Source organism: Apium graveolens, chromosome 10 (assembly GCF_009905375.1).
Source record: "Apium graveolens cultivar Ventura chromosome 10, ASM990537v1, whole genome shotgun sequence".
Lineage (NCBI taxonomy): Eukaryota > Viridiplantae > Streptophyta > Magnoliopsida > Apiales > Apiaceae > Apium > Apium graveolens.
In genome coordinates this window covers 50994860-51005207 of record NC_133656.1, presented here as the reverse complement: position 1 = coordinate 51005207, position 10348 = coordinate 50994860, and the positions used below count along the sequence as shown (strand labels likewise).

Here is a 10348-nt window from a genome sequence, read left to right as displayed (position 1 = left end):
GTATGTGGATCAAGAGCCCTGTGTTTGTCTGTTATATTTATGTGTGGGCTATCGTGTGGGTAGACGATAGGCTTTCGACGCGCAATTCGTCGGGTGATTATCGTTTAGACGATTAAAGCTATATCTTTTAATTATAGATACGAGTCTTTCAAAAAGACCAGGACCAGATGGTATGGATGAAGACTAGAGTTGATTATAAGGGAATATTGTGTTGCAGCACTGCATGGGCAGCAGTCCAAAGTATTAGTAGAATAAAGACGGTGATGCTTCGAGACAGAATGTCAGAATAGATGCGTCTTTGTGAGTGTGACTAACTGATAAAACCCAAAGGCAATAACCCTATCATCACTTATTGTTCAAGTGATATTTATTTTGAAGCTTATTATGCAAGTATTGATTTCCCTATTCAGTTCGTAATAGATAAATGTTTTACATATCGCTGAATTAAATAATTCTGTTTATGCAAATACTCATCTGTTATTCTATGTTCAAAATAGTCAAGTGATTTTACTTATCCAATTATTGGATTTATAAATATTTTGGATTTTGAGAAAAGTGTTTTGGTTACGAATATTCCTACCCAAGGATTGGGGGAATAAAATTATTTCGGGTGTCGATTATTATGACCCCTTCTCAATAAAAGGTTTTAAGATTGGATCATAATTGCGTAAGTGACCGGGACGGACGGTCGAGCGGAGGGCTATTTCTAAGTGCCATATGGAATATTATGACACAATTATTGCCACAGGCAGGTATATTGCCTTTTTGTTTTAGTACTCGTGTTTTTGGGGTCACGTTTCTCTGAATCATGACCTTGTGCTATCACACGGGCTGATCAACATGTGATAGTACATCCGTCAGAGGATGAACCCAATCTAAATTATCATATCGTTTTTGATATTCATAGAATAAATGATTTATCAACTGTTTCTGTTTTGGAATAATGGTAAAATGTGGTTTTGATTCAGATCCTGATTTATGCTGATACTTACGTTGTTGTTAAATATCAAAGGTGGTATTAGTATAGATAATTGATGTTGACTTCCCTATTTTAGCGCGGGTAGGTTGTGAGCATCAAAGTTCATATTGATATCTAATTTGATATGACAGTAAAATAAGTATTAATTTGAAGAGTTCGGTTTTTAGTAAAGTTTATAATTCATCCCATAATCATTGCTTCTTATTAATATTGTTTACGATATTTCCGTAAACATTGTTTTATGAGTTTTATTCTCGTCAAGATTCAAAGTATTGCTGAAGCATTTCGCTCAAAAATATCAAAATGGTTTTGAATACAATTAAGGAATCAATTCTAGGGTTCCTCAACTAAAATTTTATGATTCAGCAATTATGATTTTTAAATGTTCTGCGCTGATGCAGATGTCGGTTTTATATCAAAATGACCCTATATATGTTATAATTAACTTGCTGAGCATTTCTTCCGCTCGTACTTGCCTGTTTTCAAATTTAACCTCCAGTGAGGATTAGCTTGCGCTGTTTAGCTGCGTAATTCGAGGAAGCAAAAAAGAAGTTCTTGGAAGGTGATGGGTCCTGGGTTTGCGAATTAGTGTAAGTTCTTCTGTATAAAGTTGTTTATATTATATTATATTATAGTTTTGTTATTTTATAGTTGGGCCTAGTATACTTCTTTTCGAAGTTATACTAGCGGGTTAAGTTTTGAGATTGAGAATTGTTGAAAAGAGTTTTAAATGAAAGTGAAAAAAATTATTTATGGAATTTGGATATCTTGTTTCTAGAACTGTAACCTTAAAAAATCTTGGATTAGTTTGGGATCATTTGTGATAAATATCTTCCGATGGCATTTGTTTATTAATTAAACAGGTTAATTTGGATTGAAGTTTTATAGTGACAACCAAATTTTCTGACCCCGGATTTAGGGGCGTTACAGGTTGGTATCAGAGCTGAGGTTATAGTAAACTAGAAATGAGAGTGTGTAGAAGTGTGTATAGCTATGTGAGGACGTTTGAGCTCATATCGAGTTCCTGTTGGACTATCGGATATAGTGCCAACGAGTAAGTCAAGATAGGTGCATTCGTTTGAGATGGTTGTGCTGTGCTGGATGGAACTCCGGGAAGCTGCAAACTTCTATTGTGGAATCTTCCGAGACTATGATTCGACGATGATGAAGATTATAGATATCCTTGAAACATGAAGAAGCGTCTAGAACAGATGGCGAGGCAACTGGAGAGTTCAAATTGGAGATAAATATTAAGACTTTGGCAATACCTTCTTTTTCTATAAATTCTTTTGATTACTCTCAAAAAGAAATATCAGTTAGAAAACATAATCCCTAACACCAGTTTATTCATTTTATGCCAGAATTTTTATTCTCTGGACTTCATTTCCTTCAGAAATATCAGCTTTAAAATCTTTCCAGTTTTATTCATTTGATTTTGGATTCTTTTGATATTCTTTTATTCTGACTGAGATGAACAACCCTAACTATAGGGGACACAAGGTATACCTGTCTGTGTGATAGGAGTTGGATGGGACGTCATCACTTGTGTGTATTGTGAATACATGAAGGTTAACAACCTTTAGTAGTGTCTTAATTTGGACATGCAATACCAAGTTCGTTTGATCATATTGGTCTCTCAGTTATTCTTTTATTTCAACAATATCTTTCTCAAATTCAGATTCTGGTTCGTTATGGTATCAAATTCTTTTCTTTTTGAATTTTCATGATTTTATCATTCCATATATTCGAAGGTATGCCAATCAAGTTAAGCTGAGTTATCAAGGTCAAGTCAAAGTAAGGCAGTGTGATGGAATTACCAAGAGCAACAGTGGACTGCGATGCGATTAGAATATCAGTGGCGTATAACGAAGTCGATCTGTTTCTTTATTTCTTTCTCTATCTTTCTTTCTTTTCTTTTCTCTATCTTTTTCTCTATTCTTCTTTCTCGTGATCAGTAAAAGTGATTTTATTGAGGAATTGGTCAAAGGATGTGGATGGAACAGTGGTGCGGAGTGAAGCTCCCGTGATCATTATGTTATACAAGGAATCGAAGTTTTTATTTGAGATTTTGAGAAAAGTTGCATATGCAAGATTGGAAAGTTGGTTAGAAGATCCTCAGTGCTTTCTTCTACTGATTCCGAGGACGGAATACTTATAAGGGGGTAGATTGTAATATCCCCTATTTTGAAATATTATTATTATAATTATTTAGAATTATTTATGTGAATTTTAGGGAATTACATGATAATTGGAATTGATGTTTGGGTGTTTATATGTGATATTATTTGAGTATTTGAATTTTTATATGTCCAGAATAAAATATAGATAATTGTGATATTTTTCTGGTAATTTTTGGATTGTTATATGATTTTATAATGATTTATAAATTTATTAATTATTTTCTGAGTAATTACAAAATTATTTTATAAAGCCGGGAATCGTTCGACTTCAATTTTTTTTTGCGTTTTTACAACCCGAAACTCTTCCAAAAACTCCTTCCTAACCTAATCTGGTAATTCCGGACATTTTTCGTGTTTTAACTTTTTCGATCCGGATTACGATTTGACTCGTGCGCGGCCCGGCGCAAGATTTCGAAATGATAGTTATTTTGATAAATCAACAAAACCCATATTCTCGAGAGACGGAATATTTTTACATTATTTTCGTATATGGCGTTTTATAAAAAGCCCGGTTTTGATAAATATCCAATTATGGTATTTAATTGTATCATTTTTATAGTTACTTAGCGGCTAAGTAATCTATTTTTGGATCGTTTTGCAGTTACTTAGCGGCTAAGCAACTAATTTAATGACCCAAAATGATCCAGAACGAACCAATATTCCATAAATAAAAATAGCCTATTTCTTATTTCATTTATTTCGTTTATTCATTTGCAACCAGTTAAAATACCGTAAATACGGAGAAAAACCCTAAAAACCGATACGTTCCTGAAAATCAAACGCGCGAATGAAGGCGTTATCGAACTCCGATTTGGGCGTGCAGCATATCAAAATGAAGCTCTCGAAATCTTCTTTCTGAATCAATCATCAGTTTTTGCCCAGGAATCAAGGTATTTTCTTATTTAATTATTTAAATTCAAATTATTTAGTAAATAAAATATGAATTTTTGCAGACATGATTATTTGAGTGTTTTGATGATTCCATGTTGTAGAGTATATTTTTCTGGTCAATTTCATATATTATACTTCAAAAATAGAGTTCAATATCATGTAGTAATTAAGGTTTGATTTTCTGAAAATTATTTGAATATGTGTTCTTGGTGTTCTTGAAGAATTCTGAGAATCAAACCCAAATTTGAGGGTGATGCAGATTTCAGAATTCGAAGTACGAGTAACCAAAATGTTCAGATTTTTATGCGCTTTCTGTTTATGCCATCAAATCATTCAAACGATTAATAATTTGTAAATTCGTAATTTAGGGTTTATATACGAATTTTGGGGGTTTATGATTTAGTGGTTTTTGATTGTTTGTGATGATATGGATAAATTGTAGATGTTCAGGGGTTTGATTTGAGATATAAATCATCGAGTTTGATATAGGATTGAACGAAATCGGACTTGGCCGGAAATGCTCGGTTTATCACCGGCTTTAATGTCTATTTTGGCCAGAGTTTGGGTTCTGCAACCTCGTTCTTGACGTTGACGATGTTACTGTGTTGTTGGGTTAGCGTAGACCGATTTCGGCCTGAAAACCAGCAGAAATCGAGTCGTTTTTACCCAAAATCGGGCCTTGCCGGTTTATTTTTCCAGTGGCCGGAATCGGAGCTGTTCTTGAAGCTCCGATCTTCTTTCTCGTCAAAGCCGCCGTTTGATCCTCCTAGCCCTAATTACCCATTGCCCAACTGTTTCTGAGTTTTTGATTTAAAATAAATCAAAATTCAGTTTTTAATTCTAAAAATTCATTTTTATTTTGAAAATCATTATTTTAATTCTGAAAATTTATTTTAATTTAAAAATAAATCCAAATTATTTAATTAATTAATTTAAGTTGATAATTAATTATTTATTTGGTTAATTAATTTAAATAATAATTTATTAATTAATTTAATTAGTTATTGAATAATTTTAATTGATTATTTAATTAGATTTAATTATTTATTTTTGATTTAAAAATTCCGAAAAATAATTTCGATCTTTAAAATATTATTTTAAATTATTTTCCAGGCTCGATAATTCTTATAAAATTATTTTTGGATGTTCGAGCCCTATTATTTAATTATTAAATGATTTGGAGACCCGTTTTAATTCTGAAAAATGTTCAAAAATTCATAATAAATAAACCGTTCGTCCGTTTAATACGAAACGAAAGCCTCTAGACTCAGAAAAATATTCCGCTTTCAATAAAAAAAACTTTCGAGACCCAAATCCTTTTGTTTCGAAAGGTCACTTGTCTTATGAATGATTCTGAGTCGATTTTTGATCGATAAATTCTATTTTGACCCGATTTCAGTCTGAAACGTACCTAGTCGAACCTTTTGACGAACCGAGTCATATGTGATATGAATTATATGATACATGAGTTATGTGCTATGTGAATTATGTGTGTATGTGGATCAAGAGCCCTTTGTTTGTCTGTTATATTTATGTGTGGGCTATCGTGTGGGTAGACGATAGGCTTTCGACGCGCAATTCATCGAGTGATTATCGTTTAGATGATTAAAGCAATATCTTTTAATTATAGATACGAGTCTTTCAAGACGACCAGGACCAGATGGTATGGATGAAGACTGGAGTTGATTATAAGGGAATATTGTGTTACAGCACTACATGGGTAGCAGGCCAAAGAATTAGTAGAACAAAGACGGTGATGCTTTGAGACAAAATGTCAGAATAGATGCGTCTTTGCGAGTGTAACTAACTGCTAAAACCCAAAGTCAAGTATCCCTATCATCACTTATTGTTCAAGTGATATTTATTTTGAAGCTTATTATTCAAGTATTGCTTTCCCTATTCAGTTCGTAATGGATAAATGTTTTACATATCGCTGAATTAAATAATTCTGTTTATGCAAATACTCATCTGCTATTCTATGTTCAGAATAGTCAAGTGATTTTACTTATCCAATTATCGGATTTATAAATATTTTGGATTTTGAGAAAAGTGTTTTGGTTGCGAATATTCCTACCCAAGGATTGGGGGAATAAAATTATTTCGGGTGTCGATTATTATGACCCTTTCTCAATAAAAGGTTTTAAGATTGGATCATAATTGCATAAGTGACGGGACGAACGGTCTAGCGGAGGGCTATTTTTAAGTGCCATATGGAATATTATGACACAATTTTTTCCACAGCCAGGTATATTGCCTTTTTATTTGAGTACTCGTGTTTTTAGGGTCACGTTTCTATGAATCATGACCTTGTGCTATCACACGGGCTGATGGCATAATTCGGATGGTGCAAAACTCAGTTCAGTTTGGGGGTGCTCCAATGGAAGATCCCAATACGCACATTAGGGATTTCATAGAGATCCGCAACACCTTCAGGTTCAATGGTGTTTCTGAAGACGCTATAAAGCTGAGGCTTTTCCCATTCTCTCTGTGGGATAAAGCTAAGTGCTGGTTACATTATCTACCAGCAGGTTCTATCACCACTTGGGGGGATCTTGCTTAGAAGTTTCTTACTAAATTCTTCCCTATGGCGAAGACAGCTGCAATTAGAAATGCTCTTACTCAATTTGTGCAGCAATCAGGAGAATCTCTATGTGAAGCTTGGGAGTGCTACAAGGAGATGCTTAGGAAGTGTCCTCATCATGGAATTCCTGATTGGATGATCATTAATTGCTTCTATAACGGGTTGGGAGCACAGTCAAGACTCATGCTCGACGCAGCATCAGGTGGAGCATTATGGGCAAAGAGCTATCAGGAAGCTTATGATCTAATTGAACTGATGGTTGCTAATGAATATCTGTATCCAACCCAGAGATTGCCACAGGGAAAGGTAGAAGGAGTTCTTGAAGTGGATACAGTTGCTCAACTAAAGGCGTTGTATATGAAGATCGATTCTCAGGCTAACTATGGTTTTAATCAGATAACCAGTGTTTGTGAGCTGTGTGCAGGTTCACATGCGAAGGAGCACGTGCTATATCTAGTCAATCAGCTCAGTTTGTGAGCAACTTTCAGAGATCACAATAACCAGTTCCAGACACTTATCATCCTGACAACTGAAATTATCCTAACTTCAACTAGAGCAACAATCAGAATGCGATGCAACAACCGTTCCAGCAGTTTGGAAACAAGCAATTTAATCCTCCTGGTTTTCAGCAACAATTTGCACCAAGACAACAACTCCAACTTCAACAATAAACTCATGAAGGTGCAGGTCAATATTCGAATGAAAAATCTAAATTGGAGGAGTTGAGGCCTATTTGCAAAAACCAGGATCTTATATGCAAAAGCCAGGCTATTTCTATCAAGACTCTGGAGGACCAAATAGGGCAATTTGTTAATGCCTTATTGAATCGACCACCAGGAATGCTTTCTAGTGATACAGAAGCCAATCTAGGCAAGAGGGAAATTGAAGAACAGGTGAACGGCATCACCTTAAGGTCTGGAAAGGTCGCAAGTCCCCAAATTTAGCAAGACGAAGAGCCTGAAAAATCTCAAGTTTCAGAAAATGCAATTGTGGCTGAAAAAGTGGTGCAGAAGGATGCCTAGGTTGAATCAAGGAAGAGAACTATGGAACACAGTCCTCCTGAGGGTAATAAAGGGGAGAAACAGGTCTATCCTCCACCTCCTTTTCCTAAGAGGCTGCAGAAGCAGAAGTTGGATAAGAAATTTGCTAAATTTCTGGAGGTGTTCAAGAAACTTCATATCAACATACCTTTCGCTGAAGCTCTTGAACATATGGCTAGCTATGTGAAGTTTATGAAAGGTATTCTCTCTCGGAAAGTGAAGCTCGATGACTTAGAGACCGTTGTTCTTACGGAGGAATGCAGTGCAGTTCTGCAACAGAAATTGCCTTCGAAGCTTAAGGATCCTGGAATTTTCACTATTCCTTGCACTATTGGAAACTTGTCGTTCGACAAATGCTTGTGTGATTTGGGAGCTAGAATCAATCTGATGCCCTTTTTTATCTTCAAGAAGCTTGGTCTACCTGATCCGAAACCGACATACATGTCATTGTAACTAGATGATAGTTTCATCGCTTATCCGTGAGGAATAGTGGAGGATGTCTTAGTCAAGGTGGACAAACTCATCTTCCTTGGTGATTTTGTAATTCTGGACTTTAAGGAAGATAATAATATTCCCATCATCTTGGGAAGACCATTCTTGGCTACAGGCCGAACTATGATTGATGTGAAAAAAGGAGAGCTTACGATGAAGGTTCAAGATCAAAAGGTCACTTTTAGTGTGTTCAAGGCAATAAAGTTACCCATAGATAAAGAAAAGTGCTTTAAAGTAGAGTGGGTAGACTCTGTCGTGAATTCGGAGCTTGAGCAATTACCAAAGTAAAATACCTTAAAGAGAGCCTTAATAGGTGAATCAGTTCTTGAAGATGAAGAAAGAGCATATCACCTACAGGTTTTGAATGCACCTCCGTGGAAGAAGAAGTTGGATATGCCATTCGATTCTTTTGGGTTAGCAGAGCTGACAATTTCTCAGGAGCGTCTCGAATCGTCGATTGAAGAAGCTCCCACGCTTGAGCTCAACCCACTACAAGATCATTTGAGTTATGCCTTTTTCGGTGCACCCCCGGATAAGGGGTTGGAATATATCTATGATAAGGTAAAGGGTGACCGGCCGGTTCCTCCCGTGCTTGCAGATGGTCTCTCTTGTGTACCACAAACAGTTGATAGGTCTAGTGTTGGTGATGGGCATTATTGAAGGTCTATTCGGCGTATTGAGGCCATGCATGACATCCACCGACGTTTTGCTGAAGATTTGACACACGCTCTCGGTACAGGTTTTCGAGACACTGGTGTCGAGGTTGATTGACCACCTGATCCTCCACCAGAGGAGGGTGATCCTCCTGACAACTAGGTATGCTTGAAATCCTTATTATTACCTTCAATGAGGACATTAAAAATTTTAAGTTTGGGGGTGATAATGTAAGGATTAGTTTGTGTGTGTTTATATAGATTCATATAGATTCATATTGCATGTTTAGTTGTAGTTCATTTATATTTTTGCATGATTGTTCATTTAGGACATATTTGTTAGCATTTTTGTTCGTGTTATTATATGAGTCCATGTAGTTGTATTTGCATGCATATAACATGATCCCTTAGGTTGAGCTATTTCTGATTGATTGGTTGATGTTGATGTGAGTGTAGTGAAGACGAATAGAGGGATGTTTGAGTCCCAATGAATTGATTTGCATACCATAAACAAATATTTTCATAAAATCTTATAGGGTTGCTTTTGATCTAGATCACGATCGTACTTGTTTGTTGTTGAGATTTAATCACTTGGTTATATTTAGAATTTGTGATATTCTCGTAATGACGTAAAAACACTGATTTTTTTATCTGGAGAAAAACTTGGATTTCATTGCTAGTTGTGAATAAGGTTGAATGAGATGGAGCAAAACACACTCATTCAGAAATTGTTGAAAAAAAAAGAAGAAAAAGAAATAAAAAAGATAAAAAAAGAAAAAAAAGAAAAAAAAGTATGTGTTCATGCATAATTGATCAAGAGTGAGCTCTTTAATACTCGAGTTATTTAGTTCTAGGGGATTTTGTGCCTAGTGACCTAAGGCTTTTATAGTCTAGGATCCGCTAACCTAACGCTTGCTACATGGGAATTATTGTATAAGTCTTTTGGGACCTCATTCATTACACAGTCAAATAAGCATCTCTGTTATGTGTTCAATAATAGCATGAATCCTTGTATAACTCTAGTAAAATGAAGGTGTTGTGAGTCATTATGCGTTTAACATCTATTCTAGTTATAAACTTATGATTGTTTTTATGAAAGATACGTTATGGTTATTGATCTGGTATCGAGAGTATATCTGTTAAACATCCCACACACGCACGTTCTGGTTTGTGGGATTTATTTGAGCTCTATTTTGAGTCATTGCATTCTTAGGGGCATCGGCTAATTCATTTGGTTATGGTTATTCTGAGGGGATCGATTGCATTGTCATTTAGTTACCTTCACGTAGTTGCATTCATGCATTAGGTTTGTTTTATAGTTTTGAGTCTGTTTATGCTTGAGGACAAACATCGATTCAAGTTTGGGGGTGTGATAATTGGATTTTATATCTACTTGGGACACTTCATTACAGGCTTAGGTTGGTGTTTTGGACTCAAGTTGTTGGTATTTTTGATGTGTTTTTGCGTTATTGCATTACAGGCACTAGTTGGATGAAGAAAGAAGCTTTTTATTGAAATATGCTGAAAATAGA

The 10348-nt window shown here is 35.4% G+C and overlaps 1 non-coding gene across 1 annotated transcript; it reads right to left on the bottom strand.

Annotated features, from left to right (window-relative positions):
• Positions 1–6649: 6649 nt before the first annotated feature.
• On the bottom strand, positions 6650–6756 carry LOC141694687 (small nucleolar RNA R71). Its single transcript, XR_012563973.1, has one exon. It is a non-coding gene; the product is annotated as a small nucleolar RNA R71 (small nucleolar RNA).
• Between the last annotated feature and the right edge of the window lie 3592 nt (positions 6757–10348).